Below are 14813 nucleotides of genomic sequence, written 5' to 3'. Positions count from 1 at the left end.
TTTTAAAAGTGTTGTTTTTCTCTCCTTCCTTGAAGCAGAAGGTGTTTTGTTTTGATTTTCTCAACAACTCAGCAACTGGCAGTACATAATCTGGGACAGTATCTGTGTCTAGTGACCACAGTGAACTTCCTTGTATCTAATGGCTTGAAAGCCTGGAGGACTTAAAGACATGTCAGAAGTCATTAAATTGTAGAAGCTTCATCTACCCGCAGTGGTTCCTGTTGATCCTTTTAACTTTCACTACAGTAAAGAATCCTTGGGCATTTTCCTTCTCTCTTTAATTAAAGCAGACAGAAGACTTCTCTGTGAGGTTCTGTGTTTGTTGAATTTCACACATTGCTACACTTGAGTAAACAGAACCCATAAATACGTATGGAGAAGAAGTCCCAACACAAATAAATTGTTGCAGCTCTTTTTAGAAAATATAAACCTCTCTGAGTGTTTTACTGTAAGTCCTTAGCACGTAGTTGTGCTGGGGATATATTACAAGGTGGTTTTGAACTTCTACTCTAAGTTCAATGTTGAAGAATGGGATGGACAGAGATTTCCAGCAATGCTTAAAAGGAAAGGGCAGGTGCTATCGCTACAACATTTGTAGCTCTTGGTATTGTCTTTCTTTCTCTGTGGGGTCTCTTAGAACCTACTGAACCAAAGAAGAGAAAAGAAGCTTATGTGGAAAACAGCATTTGACTGAGATGTCTAAGGGCATCTGGAAAAGAGTCCTGGGTGTGGAAGGTATGGAAAACTTAAATCTGTCCAGATATGCTCAATCCAAAAACATAAGGAACTGGAGAGAGAAATAGACCAAAGACACAAATTTAAAACCCATGAAAATGGGAAAGACATCTGCCTTTTTGTCATTGCGTCATTCAGGCAGGTCATTTAGGCAGCAGCAGAAGTAGAAACAAGAAATAGGGAAGACTGCATGGTAGAGACCTGTGTGAAGTCTGTCTGGGCTGTACATGCCAAAGTGTTCTCCTGTTAGGAAGACAGAATTGCCATGTGGTTTTGCTGAAGTGTATTTGCAGGACAGTACTGGAGAAAACCAGTGAAAATTGATGGGGTATTATTAGCAATCACTTACGCGCTTTATAGGCATCCCATATAGCACTCTTTACTACTAAGGCTGTAAACAGTCTTAAGCAGTATCACAGTCCCTAAAGCCAGAGCTGCTGCCTTATGAGAACGTGGAAGCGCAGCTGCATGGCACAGGGCAGGGTGGTGTGGACACCAGAGCTGGGGCTACAGCAGTAGCACTGGGACCAGGAAGACCTGAGCTGCTCCTCCTAAGTGGGCTGACCCTGCTCCTCACACAACACAGCTGGAATGGGATGCAGACCTGAACTACTATAAGGCACCCTCACACGGTGTTGGTGCTGTATAGAGATACTCTGAGAAATGTTAGGGGTAACTGACTTACTCAATCTCAGAAAATTATCCTCAAACAAAACCTATTTCCAAACTACACTAAAGTCACATTATTTATGATACCCCAGAGGAGATACCAAAGGTACTGAGTGGGAATAGCGGTCAATTACTACGCTGCACTGCTGTGTCATTTGGTCCTGTCTGGTGCTGTAGTACGTGCCCAGCTTTCTCTCAAATTCATTCCAGTGTGCTGCTGCTGTCTCCTTCTCCTTTAATGTGCTTCAAGAAAGGCATTTAGCCATCAATGTTAGAGAAGTTGTTCACATTTTGGTTCTCTCATCAGTCAGTGAGTATTCTGAATTAAAACATGACTTTTCTGTCAATGTTTTATGTGGTTTCATTTCACAGCCTTATGAGTAGTTTCTTATTTGATTCCTATACCCCTGGGAAGTGAGCTGCATTTAAATACAGTGGTTTCTTGCCCACTGCAGACTGCTGTTTGAAATGTTCTGCTAGGATGTGTGCATTTGTGAAAGAATTTATTCCTTCACATTTCTTCCACACAGAACAAGGCTGAGAGAGGAGCCTGCACGGCTACACCAGAGTCCTTCCACATCACCCACCCTCCACCCTGCTGGTTCACCACTCCCCTTCCTGCACAATTTCCTCCCCTACCCCCTTGTATACTCACAACAGCTGCCCATTGCAGTGTCCTGAGTTTTGTGATAGGGTCAAATACACCTCTATGCAGAGCAAGCCCAGCTGGGCTGCCATGGCTGATGCTGATGCACAAGTGTACGTAGTTGAGGTCTTTGTATCATGCAGAAAAATGTCTGTCCATCCTGCCTATCCATTTCTTTCAAGGAAATCCTTTCCTACCTTATTTTCTTATTCTAAGGACTTTTCCCTCTAGAGCCAGTAAAAGGATTGAAGGGATGGACCATTTTAAAAAATAGCAAAGTTTAGTTGCCAGATTTCATACTCTCATCCATACCCTTCCCACAACAGCCGGGGCACCTTGACAGTAAAAAGCTGAAATGAGCACTTAATCAGAACACCTGTTTTGTTTTCTACCCTTAGGTCCTAAATTTAAGTGGTGTTTAAAAGGAGGAAAGAGACAACTCAGCAAAAAACATTTCCCAAATCCTAGTTTCCTTTTCTTAATCACTCTGAAATTCAACTTTCTATTCTGAGAACTGCAGAGGTATTATTGAGATTTTTTTTAATAGAGTACTGCTTTGGACTTCAAACCTCAGCAGAAAAGGCAGCATGCCAAACTGTGACCTTAGGGGACAAGGGAACCTTAGATGTTCTAGGGGGAAAAAAAAAAAGGAAAGAAAAAAAAAAAAAGAAACAGGAACAAAAATTAACTGCCTGTATTGCACCACTAGAGAACTTGAAGGACAAATTGCTTCTTATGGCTGATGTAAGCTGTAAACTTGAAGGCTGGATGCAGTTGTTTAAGAAAAGCTCAAACAAGAACAGCAGGACCTTTGCAGTCATGAAATTATCTTGTTGCTAGTAAAACGCAGCCCTGGTTGAGGTGTATAAGGGGTAAGGAAAAACATTTCTTCTTTCAACTGAGAGCAACATGTGGGTCTGGTTATGACTGGGTCATTTTGATCAGCAGAAATTAATCATGGTTTATACAGAAATAACAATTGGGGAAGGGAGGGAAGGTGAGTTCTTAGGGAAACTGAAAATTCCCAAGATATTTGGGATATGTGGTGAAGAGGATATGGTCCTAACCTATGACTTCAGAGTCTGTAGTGAATGCTATTAGGTTGAATGGCCTCAGGGTACAGCCTTTATCATTTTAGGCAGAACACTAGACGACAAAAATGGAAAACTTTGCTTAGAAAAGATGGCCTTCCTGGCATGATATATGGAGGCAGGGGTAAAAACCAGTTTTTGTTGTGCAGTAATAGGTTTAAAAAATATGTCTGAAATATTGAAAAGCATTGAGAATTCAGTGTGATTACAGGAAACAGAAAGTAATACTAAAGCTGCTGAAATTGAAGGTCTATTCCCTTTTCTCTCCTCTCCTCTTCCTTTTTAGATTTCATTCTACACAGGGTAAAACTTTGCTAATTAAGCTTGTTTTGAAAGTAAGGCCACAGGTGTGTGTCTAATCTTCCAGGTACTTTTTTATCTGACTTTGTACTTGTCAGTTGGTGTCACCACTTTTAAACTAAATTGTATTTTGAAATACTTATGATGTTGTTTCAGGGTGTAGGTATACTTTTGCAGCTCCAAATGTCAGATCCTAGGAGTTTTATTCATATACTTGAGGCTTATCCCTCGATTATAAACCCTGAGGGAAGGAAGCTGGATAGACCTAGGAGAATGAGAGAGCCTTTCCCACACCAAGTTGGCCAAGGGACTTCATGGAGTCCAGTACAGGGCTTTCCATTTCCCATTCTAGTGGCTGATCTCACTTACTCATCCAGAAGTGCCTGAGCCTTTATAAGCAAACAGGTTTCAGGTCAGAAGTGTTGTGTTCCTTTTGCATTTGCCCCATGGGACACACTGTAAGTCAGTGCTGTAAACACATGACTATAGCCAGCTACAACAGTTGATCCTCCCTGCAACAACTATATGGATTAGCTGGTATTGTGAAATCTCCTGCTGTCTAGGCTGGTGATTTCTGTGCTTGAGCTCCTTAAATTATTGATCTGCAGAATTGATGGGGAACAGCTGAGCCCCAGAAAAAGCTCAGAAGCAAGCTTGGAATCTGTGAAGGCATTTATTTTGGTTATTATAGATATATATCACTTGCCCCACAAACAGTGTTCATGCAAGGCAATGTCTCATAGTGAGGTGTTGCCTCCAAAGCCAAGGCCACTTTGCCCTTAGGAAAGAAAACTCCAACCCATGCTGTGCCCTAGAGGGTGGTTTTCTCCAGCGTGTTCTCCAGTCCTTTTTGTAGTTGCCTGGCAACCAGGGAAGGGAGGAGGAGGATGTGAGAGCATGGAAGCACCTGAAGAAGCATATCTGTAGCAAACCAACTGGCCAAATCAGTTCTTGGTTCTCTTGAACTACTTCATTGCAACAGATTGCCTGCACTGGCCCTTTTTAGATGATTTTCCGCTGAAACAGAGGATGATGATCCTGCTTTAATTTTACATGAGTTTCACCCTTAATATGAGTTCTTTGGCATTGCCAGAACTATTCTTGAGTGGTAATAAGTGAGGTAAGAAACAAGATTTGGTCAGTGCACAGAACTTACCTGTGGTGTCTTAACTACATCGTGTGACTGAGCAGTGCCCCTTGGCTTAAAAGCAGCCAAAGAAGAATTCAGCTCAGCTGTCCCTTCTGAACATGAAGTTTAGCCTCAGATTTTGTACCAGATGTTCTCCCTGGCTGTCAAAAGGACTAAAACCTCTGGAAGATGAAGTAGGTTTTTCTAATTCAAGAAAGCAAACAAACAAAAAGTTAGAAGTTTCCGTCTCCAGTTAAGTATATCCACTGTAGGATTTGTAGTTTGGATGGAAATAATCTTAGAGGCAACAGAGATGTGAGAGAAAGAAGTCGAAGCTGTGCTCTGTGAGTTACAAGCTACTGACATGAATCTCACTTTCTGATGAGTGCCTTGGCCATTGCTCATCCATTCAGTCTTTGGCCCAATGTTACAAGAGCCTTTATACAATAGAATAATTTATGCAAGAGGTATAATGATAGTGTCTCTTCTGAATAGCTGATAAACTCCTGGTGCAGTGGCTTTCTGCCCTGGGGAGGACCCAGAGGGGAGCCTCCAGTTTTCTTTCTTCAGATCTGGGCCCTCTGTTTCCTGCATCCTAAATGAGTGCCATAACATTTGCAGTACTGCCTGTGCTGACAAGGGATTAGGACACCTCTCTCTCTTTTATAACCCTTGTAGGGATGGCAGTAACCTGTTCCATCAGTAAACAGGGATATTCTTCTTGCCTTGGAATCCTCCACGGCCTAGGAACTGTTTTTTACAAAATATGGCAGGTGAGTTGGTGAATAAGTGGTGTACTTGTATTTTTAAAGTTGATTGCTGTTAAATAGGTTCTCACTCAAAGACCCTCAAGGAAAACATGGTATTTGTGTTTTCTTGTGTTAGAATAGCATAGAGGGTTAAAATATGGTTTTTTAAGATCTCATGTTGCTATGGTGTTTAAGATGACAAGAAGTCACTACAACCAATAAATTAAACATAGAAAAAGGTTATTGGATCATAGAATTGTTTAGGCTGGAAAAGACCTTTAAGATCATCAAGTCCAACCATTTACCTAGCACTGCCAAGTCCACCATTAAACCACATCCCTAAGCACCACATCTACACGTCTTTTGAACACCTCCAGGGACAGTCACTCAACCATTTCCCTGGGCAGCCTGTTCCAATGCTTGACAACCCTTTTGTTGAAGAAATTTTTCCTAATATCCAACCTAAACCTCCCCTGGCACTACTTAGAGCCATTTCCTCTTGTCCTATTGCTTGTTACTTGGGAGATGAGACTGACAACCACCTGCTACAACCTCCTTTCAGGTAGTTGTAGAAAGTGATAAGGTCCCTCCTGAGCCTCCTTTTCTCCAGGCTAAACAACCCCAGTTCCTTCAGCCGCTCCTCGTAAGACTCATTCTCTAGACCCTTCACCATTACTTACTGAAGTAAGTAAAGAATGTCAGTAGGGAAATTGTTTGGGTTTTTTCCTAGATTAAGACATGATACCTAGAAGGTCTTGAAAATTTTATTAAAATAACAAAGCTACTGCTGAAAAATGAAAAATTCTTTTAATTAAGAGCATGTTTGGGAGACAGAAATATGTTTTCAGTGGGATGGTAATATGTTTTTAATAGATACCACCATGCACATATGCAGTAGCATTGAAGCCTCAGGATAATGCTTCAGTCTGACTAGGTAAAATGCCCCTTGTCCCAAAGGCATCTCACTTCAGAAAATAGCATCCCAGGCACTTCTAAGGATCCCATCCCTGTCCTGCTATGCATTTGCCTATTCCTTCTTCTCTGTCTCACCCTGTCCTCTGTTTCTCAGATTTATTTCTGTGGAAACTGCCACTTGAATGCCTCTGCTGCTGTTATGCCAGCCCAAAAGCATGTTTGCCAAACTGACAGCTGTTCAAGAGGGTGTCACAATATATTCAGCATGAAAAAATGCTCATTTCAACCCCTCGTCTCTGCCACATATTGTGGGCCAAAACAAGCCTACATGGTTTGTGTGCATCCCGACCTGCTCCTGCTGCCACAGTGTCATTAGCTAATAAATGCTTTTTGCAAGGCTTTGGTGAAATAGCAGGCGAGAGTGGGGAGGGGGCATGCAAAGAAACAGCCAGTCTCATCTGCAAGTAGATAACCAATAAAGACTTGTTTTATATTACATTCCAACCAGTCAGAGGCTGGACCTTGTTAGCAACTATAAAAAGGGGTACCCAGGCTCAAGGAAGAAGACCCCATCAGAAGATCAAGACCTTCAATTCAGGGTACTGAAATATTGCCACAACATCCTAAGTAAGGCAGGCAGACAGTCAGTCTTGGGACTCGAAGACTAAATAGGACATCAGATAAGGGGGTACTTATGTCTTGAAAATTCATATTTGTTATTACTGGGGTGGGTTTTTTCATAATTCCTGGAACTTTTGGATCCCTGTAATATGTATGCTTTTGCCTTGGCAGGTATCCTACTTGGAGCATAACACTGACAACAATATAATTACAACAAGTATCTCTCCCTAAATTTCTCAATTGCTTCTTGTTTTCATTGCCAAACACAGTTCCTCTCATCTGGGAATGAAGAGGGAGGGAGAGAAACTTCCAAAGTTTACGCCATTTGCCTGTGTGTTTAATTTTCTCTAATTTTTAATATGCTCCCACTGATTGTTCCTACCTTCCAAAAGGTTCTTATGCCCATTGAGGCATCATTTCAAAGGAGAACAACAAAGCTTCCGATGGCAATAAACTTATGAGGAAGGAGAGATCTTCCTTGTAAACTACAAAGAATTCTGAAAATTTTCCAAGCAAACGTTCTTCATTTCCATCTAAAAATATCTCAGCTCTTGCAATTGAAAACCAAAAGACTTCACTGAAAAATTTCTACTAAAATAGTGATTTTCTTAGAAGGCTTGCAAGAAAAAAAAGTTCAGCTGGGAAAAAAAAATATACAGAGAGCCAGCTTTGATGGAAAATATTCAATAATCCTACCAATGATTTAATTATAGTTTCCTTTCCTGCAAAAGAACCCTTGTAGCCTTCTTCCATTTGCTCAGCCTGTCAGCTTCTTCTGACACCACTGATCATGCTTTTTGTCTTGCCATTTTATTCTCTTACTTGCTTTAATTCATTTCTAGGGCTGGTGGAAGATTTTTCTCAGCTTATTCCAACTTTCAGGGGGTTTCCACAGGCAGTGGCTGGGACCCTGCTTCCTTCTCTCTCTCTCTCTCTCTCTCCATCTACTCTGTGAAAGTTGTCATTCAAGTTTACTGCACCATGGAGTCACAATCTGCCTTTCTATTCAGTGCTTGTCTGCAATGAAGCCTCCTGCCGCTTCCCCCACCCTGCCTCATGTCTGTTTATGCACTACTGCTGCCACTTCTGTGATTGCTCTGTGGACGTCTCAGCTGAGCACCTCTCACCAGAAGTAAATTCACATCAGTGCTGGGAGAGTTGGTTTGTACCCTCTTTAGCCAAAGCTTTGCTCCCGATTACTAAACCTTTTGTCAGGGAGGCTTTGATGCTAGGAATTAACCTGAAAGGGACTGGATAATCAAGGGACATATTCATGATCCAGAGGTCTCCACTGAAGAGCTCTCACCTCTCCCCAGCATCTCCTGAATTTTGAGCGGATTCTGTAGTTGTCATGGCAACAGCCTAATTTGCTCTCTTTTTGTGATTTAAGAAAGCATCATGTAAAAACTCTTCAATAAATGATGCTAAAACATCCTGAGTTTTAGTGGTGACATTGGGCAGCTTGCCACGTGGCTTAATTTAATTGCTCAGAAGCTACCACCAAGTGCATAATTTAAGGTTTCCTTTAACACAAAAGCTCTTAAAAGTTTGGATGGTTGCAAGGGACAGAGGAGGAAAAGAGCAGCTGCCATTCTTCAAAAGCAAAGTATCTTCAGGAGCAGGAGAATAGTTTTGTCCCTTTCTGTGGCAGAGAAATCTGTAACAGACAAAGACAAAAAAATGGGTTGAGACTCTTACTTTTTCTCTCTTTAGATCACCTTGAACATGGTGGGAAATTCAAAAGCATCCATCATTCCTGTGCCCTTGTTCTCCTGGAGAAGGCAGCACGATACCATCTTGCACTGGGGCTGTGACAGAGGTAGACAGCCCAGCAATTTAGAAGGTGGCAATAGCTGTGCATCATCCCAGCTTCCTGCCAGTCCCTCACCGGGGAGGCAGTGCCTGAAGAAAGACGTTGCTTTCAGGAAACCCCCTGGTCTGTCACCGGTGGTCTGCCTTTGTAGCTATGGGTACTTGGGCTTGGCTTCAGCCTCATGTCCCTGCTGTGCCCAGAGGCAGAGCTGAGGGATGCCCAGCCAGCCTGTCCTGGGAGGTGAGAGCTGGTGTAGGAGGTGGTTGAAGGAGTTTGGGCTCTAGTGCAAGTCTTCAGACAAATGAGGTGGTCTGAGACTTGTCTTAGTGGTGACCCTGTTAAGGGAAGCTGCAGCACTCTGTAACTTCTCAAAGCTTCAGCAGAGGAAAAAGAGCTGTGTTCATTTTGAAAAAACCTACTACTTGGGAAATATAGGTGTAGTTAGTTGTCACTCCAAATTTCTGGTCCAGGAAAAAAAAAAAAAGAAAAAAAAAATGCAAAACAGAACAGCTTAGTCATTTGGTCTGGTGGGAAACTGCCACTTTGGTGTGTGTTTTTGAAGTGGGAATTCAAACTCCCACAGCAGGCATGTGAAATCACAGTCCCCAAGCAGTGCGTATATAAGCCTTTCTTTTCAGAGCAATGTACTTGCATCCTTTGGGCGTCTGCACTGACGGGATGACAGCGCAGTTGCTGAACAGAAGATACCATGATACAAGGCAGACTCTCCCATTTCCTTGTGATCTGCTCGTCTTGTCACTCCCTTATGCAGAAAGGTTTTATTCTTTTATCATGTCTTGCATTCAGGAAAGAGGCAAAGTGTTTGATGTGCTGCGGTATCTCTTTGCCTGGACAGAAATCTCTGCATTCACTGAGATGTTAATGACCATTCACCAGGGGAATACTGTGTAGGCTGGGGATGGATGTACAACAGTAACAAGGGAATGCCATGGCTTTAGGGGGAGGAGGACAAGAGGGATGGTATGGAAATACAAGTGGGTAATCTAAGGTCTCCTTTTCAGGAGGGTGACAGATTCTGGTTTCTTTACCCGCCTCTCTTTGATAAAAGCCTGCCAGTGGGGATGAAGTCTGTGACACCGGAGCCTGCACACCCTTGTTGTTTTACTAAATTATTCATCCTGTTCCTGTGATAATATAGTTATAAGGAGGAGCTTAATTTAATTTACTGTCTGGCTTTGGCCAATAGGGTGATAAGGATCCAGCAGAATGGGATGACGGTGAATCCTGCTAGTGTGCTGTGAATGTGAAGCAGGAGGGACTGGCAGTTTGTGTGCAGGAGGGAAAGCGAATCGGTCCAGGGCCCCCAGATTAGCAGGCTAAGGAAAGGTAAGGGAGCGATTGGGAACGGGGTTTGCCAGAATCATATACTGACCCTGTGCTGCTAGGCTGTTTTGGTTTATAGGAAAGCACTCTGCAGGCAATGTTTTCCTGCAGGTTTTGGAGGGGACAGGAATGCATGTGGCAGCACTTACTCAGTGCATGTAGCGTGTGCCTTTGTCTTTATATGTGCTGCAGGGGTTTATAACATTGCATGTTCATTGTGCACGTCTGCACGGAGACGCCTGTGTTTTATGTGGATAAAGCAGAAACGTATGAAGCATGTGCATTGTAAATATAATAAGACGAGTCAAAAGGGAGAAATTACCTCATGGGCAGTGTGGGGAAAACAGTTTTCTGGGTTGATTGAAAACGGAAATGCCGAAGCTGTTAGTGAGCTGTTTGCAAACAAAAAGGAGCAAGTGTGTGTGCATCTGTCTGTGTATGTATCAGATCTGCAGTGAGATGTGAAAATGGGAAAGAGGAGGTCAGACTGGATCATTAGTCATGGCAGGTGGAGATAAATTGCAAGCAATCTGTGTAATCAGATTCTCTAACATGGAGAGTGCAAGTGAGTAGGGAAGTGGATTAATCCTATCTGCTGAGCCAGCTATACCTGGAAAGCAAGGGACGGGGTGGGGGGTGGGAATCAGGACAGGTTATCTAACTGGTTAGAACTGATGTTATTTGCCTGCTGCTAAAGTGACAACCTATTGAGTTGCTTCCACAGATTTGCCATCTCCCTTTTAATGATATGAAGAAAGGGTGAGCACCTCTGAGGATCAGGTTAGAGCCCACAAATTAATGTTACCTGGAAGAGCAGGAGCACATCTAGCAAATTAGCCTCTGCCCTTCCTTTTGTTTCACTGCCTTTGCTCTGATAACAAGTGACTGCTAAACAGACAGGGCAGGTGGGGGAAGCTGGATTACAATTGTGACAAGTGGCATTAAGCCATGTAGACAGGGAATGTTGTTTGCAGTGATGGTGCTATAATTGCACTTCTGCAGTTTACATTTCTGCAAGCCTTTAAGACAAGGCTGTCCTGAGCTGGGTAACCTTAGCCCAGTCACTAACCCGAGTGGGGGCTGCAGATTGCTGTAAGGCATTAAAAGGTTTAGCTGCTTCTCAAATGTTTTCACCACCTCGTTTTTTTAAGCCAGGGTCCAGAGGAAAGTGTTGTTGAGACAAAGATGTTGTTCACCTGTGGATATCTCACCTCAGCTGGAAATTAACTCTTATGATGAGTGCTGAGGTGCCTCTTCTGCCTGCCCAGAAAGCAATAGCCAGAGGCTCCTTTCAAAAGATGAGGAAGGCAGAAAGCCCCAGCAGGGAAAAGCAACAAAAAATGCCTTGTCTTGGATCCACCAAACCCATTTGCCAAAAAAAGTTCTCCTTCCTCCCTGACACCAAATTTCTTACCTCAGGGGGTCCTTTTCTTTTCTGTGGTTTTCTCATGTGGCCTGAAGATGGGAAAACACAAACATGGCTGAAATTCCCATCAGAGAGCACTTCCATGCTCACATCTTCCTTCTGCCCACGAGCTCTCCTGAAGCCTCTGGGATGTGCTGCTGGGGGTGGTGAGCTGCGTCTGACCCCCTCCATCTCACAGCTTGTCCACATGCCCCCAGTGAGACTGAAGGGGCACTCACCTGGCACAGGTACAAAAAGGCTTCACCTTACAGATGATATTTGTATTTGGTGATGGAAAACCCAAAGGAAACATGCTGCAGATTCCTGTAGGATAGAGCCATGCTCTTCTCCTGTCGCCTGGAATAGCTGACTGAAAACCAGGTTTAAGACAGGGCATATACCATGAGCTAGTGGGTTTTTGTGTCTTGATTTCTCATGGCTTTCCTGCCCTTCAGCTCCTCTAAGTTAGAAAAAACATGGACATAGTTGAGTTTGAATCCAGCTTTCAAAGCACTCACAGCAACAAAGTGAGCCAAGAACTGAAGTGAAACAAGCCTGGCCATCTGAAAATAAACTTACCAGTATAATAAACATATGTCCCCTTACTTCTGCCCTGGTAACAGAGGAATAATTAAGTAACTTGCTTATTCACATACTGCAAAAGGCTGCATAGCTTCCAGGTGCAGAGCAGGAGGCTCTCCTTACTAATTTATATTATATTTATAATAAGGGGGCAGATATTCAGCCCACCTGGAAAGTCCATCTCTCTGCATGTCCAAGGAAGCAGTTCGCACTTGCCTGTTTCAGGATACACATCTTCCGTGGGAGAGGCACACAGGGAGTTTGGCAGGAGGAGCGTTCCTCTGATGCTGCAGTGGCAGGAGTCTGGCGTTCGCTTGCAGTGTTTATCACCGGTTGGGTGACTATATTGTTTGCTTCTGCCCTCAGAGTCAACAGCAAGGCTCAGGAACAGGCGAAACGCCAGCATATTCCCAGGAAAGCTTACGTCATTGCCAATTCACTGGTGCCAGAGACAGTGCTGGAAACCTGAGGTCGCTTTTGCCATTACTTGCCCAGATGATTAATTCATGCAATGATATCATTTTCTTGGGTGGAGGTTAGGAGGTTATGTACTCTAGTAATAAGAGGCGTGACGGGATGCAAAACTTGTGCTCCTTATTCATGTTAGTGCTAATTACAACAAACTGATCTCAGTGTCCTGGCTTCATCTTTCACCCCCCAGAAAGGGCAAAAAGGGCATCATTTTTCTCTTGCTCTCCACTCTTCCACCCGACTGTTTTTTGGGGGTGGGGGGGTGGGCATGTCATGTGTGAGTAAATGCTTTTATGGGATTTGTAGTGTTGCAAATTCTACCCTAGAGGCCTGAAATACAGTGGCCTCTTAACTATAATAAGGATTGTTGCTTTAATTTCAACTTTTAATTCAGGGGGTTTCCACCTTGCAAATCCTATTTCACCTTCCAAAAAAATTGTTGTTTATGTCATTCATGTTCCACTTTCCAGCAAGGAAAAAACCTAATTATCCTCCCATCCTCCCCCACAGACAATGCTGCTCTGTCTATAGGGGTGTAGGATCACTTTTTAATCAGTCTGGAAATTCTCCAGAATGTCAGGTTTTGCAGTAAGCACTCTAAGATGTTTTACTATTTTGTGAAGTTTTTAGGCTAAAAATCCCTCTCCTGCCACTCTAATAGCTAAGCAAATAAACCCAAAATTCCCAGATGAGCATAACAAAGAGCTGCCCTGGCCCAGATACAATTAATAGCTAATAAAGGTGCAGCAACCTGATATGATAATCTATTGGTAGGTGAAACTGCTAATTCAAAATGCCAAACAAAGCACCCAGGGCATTTTCAGAGCTGTTGTAAGAGCATTTTCTTTCAAACAATGTCACTGCTCTGCCTCCTGTATCCCCCCTGCCTTGTTCATTCCAGTGTTTCTCTTCTCCCCTCAGGCCTCCGTGTTTTCGGCTGGCTTGCATCCCCAGAGGTGTACAAAGCCCTGGATCCTAAGTTTTCAAACAGACTTGGTAAGACCAAATGGAAACCTTCCAATTTCTAGATATGCCTGTTATTTGTGGGATGGCTTCCTTTCTGTTTAAGCAATGGGGAAGCCATGCTATGTCTCCAGTCTGGATAATTTTTCACTTCTTCCCTTCCTTGATGGTTTGTTGTGGTATCCTCCTACCTTATCTAGAGGTTAGGAAATGTCAAGGAATTTTTCTTGAATGCTGACAAACAGCAGAGATCTGATTAGCAATTACAGCAGATCTGTTCAATACTGTAGACTCGTATATATTTATAATATGGCTATCAAGGAAAATTAAGTGTTTATGCAGAACTAATGATGTCTGCTTTAATGGCTGTCAGATTCCAGACACTTGTCTATTGTCTGTGTAATGGGAAATAATCTTACTGTGTCTGGGCAGAATAAACACCAAAGCAAGGGTGCAGTATGACTTTGCTGCCATTAGCAGACTACACTGGCCACAGAAAAGATGGCCCAGGGCACATGCTTATAATTTAGACCTTGCTCATAAAGCGGGAAAAAAATAATGAGATGACCTTGGAAAAGTAGGAAAAAAAGTCTGTGATGTGGCCTTCAGGGTGGAAATGACCTTGTGTCCTGGTACCAGTGCTTCATTGCAAAGGGTTAAATTCTGCATTGCCACCAGAGTTATACGAATAAGAAGAAAAGATCATCTGCTTCCAGGGTGGCTTGTGGTGGGGTGTCACAGTGGGGAAACAAAGTAGATTGGACGGGGTAGGAAAAGACCCCTTTTCCAGGCTTCCTGAAACTGGGAGTATTGCCTTCAAATCACTCCTGAGTAACTGCGGTTGTTTTTAAAAGTACATGAAAATTTGCTGTAAACTATCCGACTGGGATATGAAAAAGACAGACAGCTGCTGCTGTACAATACTCCAGCCTGAAGAATCATCAGCATTATTTTCCTATGGGTCAGAAAAAGAAGTCAGAGCTCATGCTAAAGGGACGAAAAAGGAAGGACTAGAGAGACAGGTGAAGGAAGAGCTGTGCAAAGTCGGGGAGAGGGATACCCCTTTCTTTTGATGAGGGAAATTTTATTTTTGACAAACGCTGGGAGGTTTGGCTGATTTATTTCCTGCTCTCAGCATGAACCAGAGCCAGCGCTTCGTCCCTGTATACTTCAGCTGGAAAGCATGGAAAATCATTGGCTTCCTTATTTCTCCTCATACACAGGAGCAAATACACACATCCCAATTCCATTTAAAAGATGGCAACCAGTGCCTTCAGCCAGGTCTTCATGGCTTGAGAAGGTGTTTTTTTTCAGCTCCTTCGAGTGTAAAAAGTGTGTTACCTCAAGCCCTGTATTTTAATTTACAATTTAATTTTACTT

The 14813-nt window shown here is 43.0% G+C and overlaps 1 protein-coding gene across 1 annotated transcript in view; it reads left to right on the top strand.

The window, feature by feature from the left end:
* The first annotated feature begins 6 nt into the window (after window positions 1–6).
* Window positions 7–14813, top strand: part of SYN3 (synapsin III) — a 216224-nt gene continuing 201417 nt past the window's right edge. The window contains exon 1 of the mRNA XM_080393313.1: window positions 7–10015. The gene's annotated coding sequence lies outside the window, so the exon portion shown is untranslated. The remainder of the gene's footprint in view (window positions 10016–14813) is intronic.

Source organism: Falco punctatus (genome assembly GCF_963210335.1).
Source record: "Falco punctatus genome assembly, chromosome: 6".
In the NCBI taxonomy this organism is placed as follows: domain Eukaryota; kingdom Metazoa; phylum Chordata; class Aves; order Falconiformes; family Falconidae; genus Falco; species Falco punctatus.
Note: the sequence above shows the minus strand (reverse complement) of the source record. Positions and strands in the feature narration are given on the sequence as shown.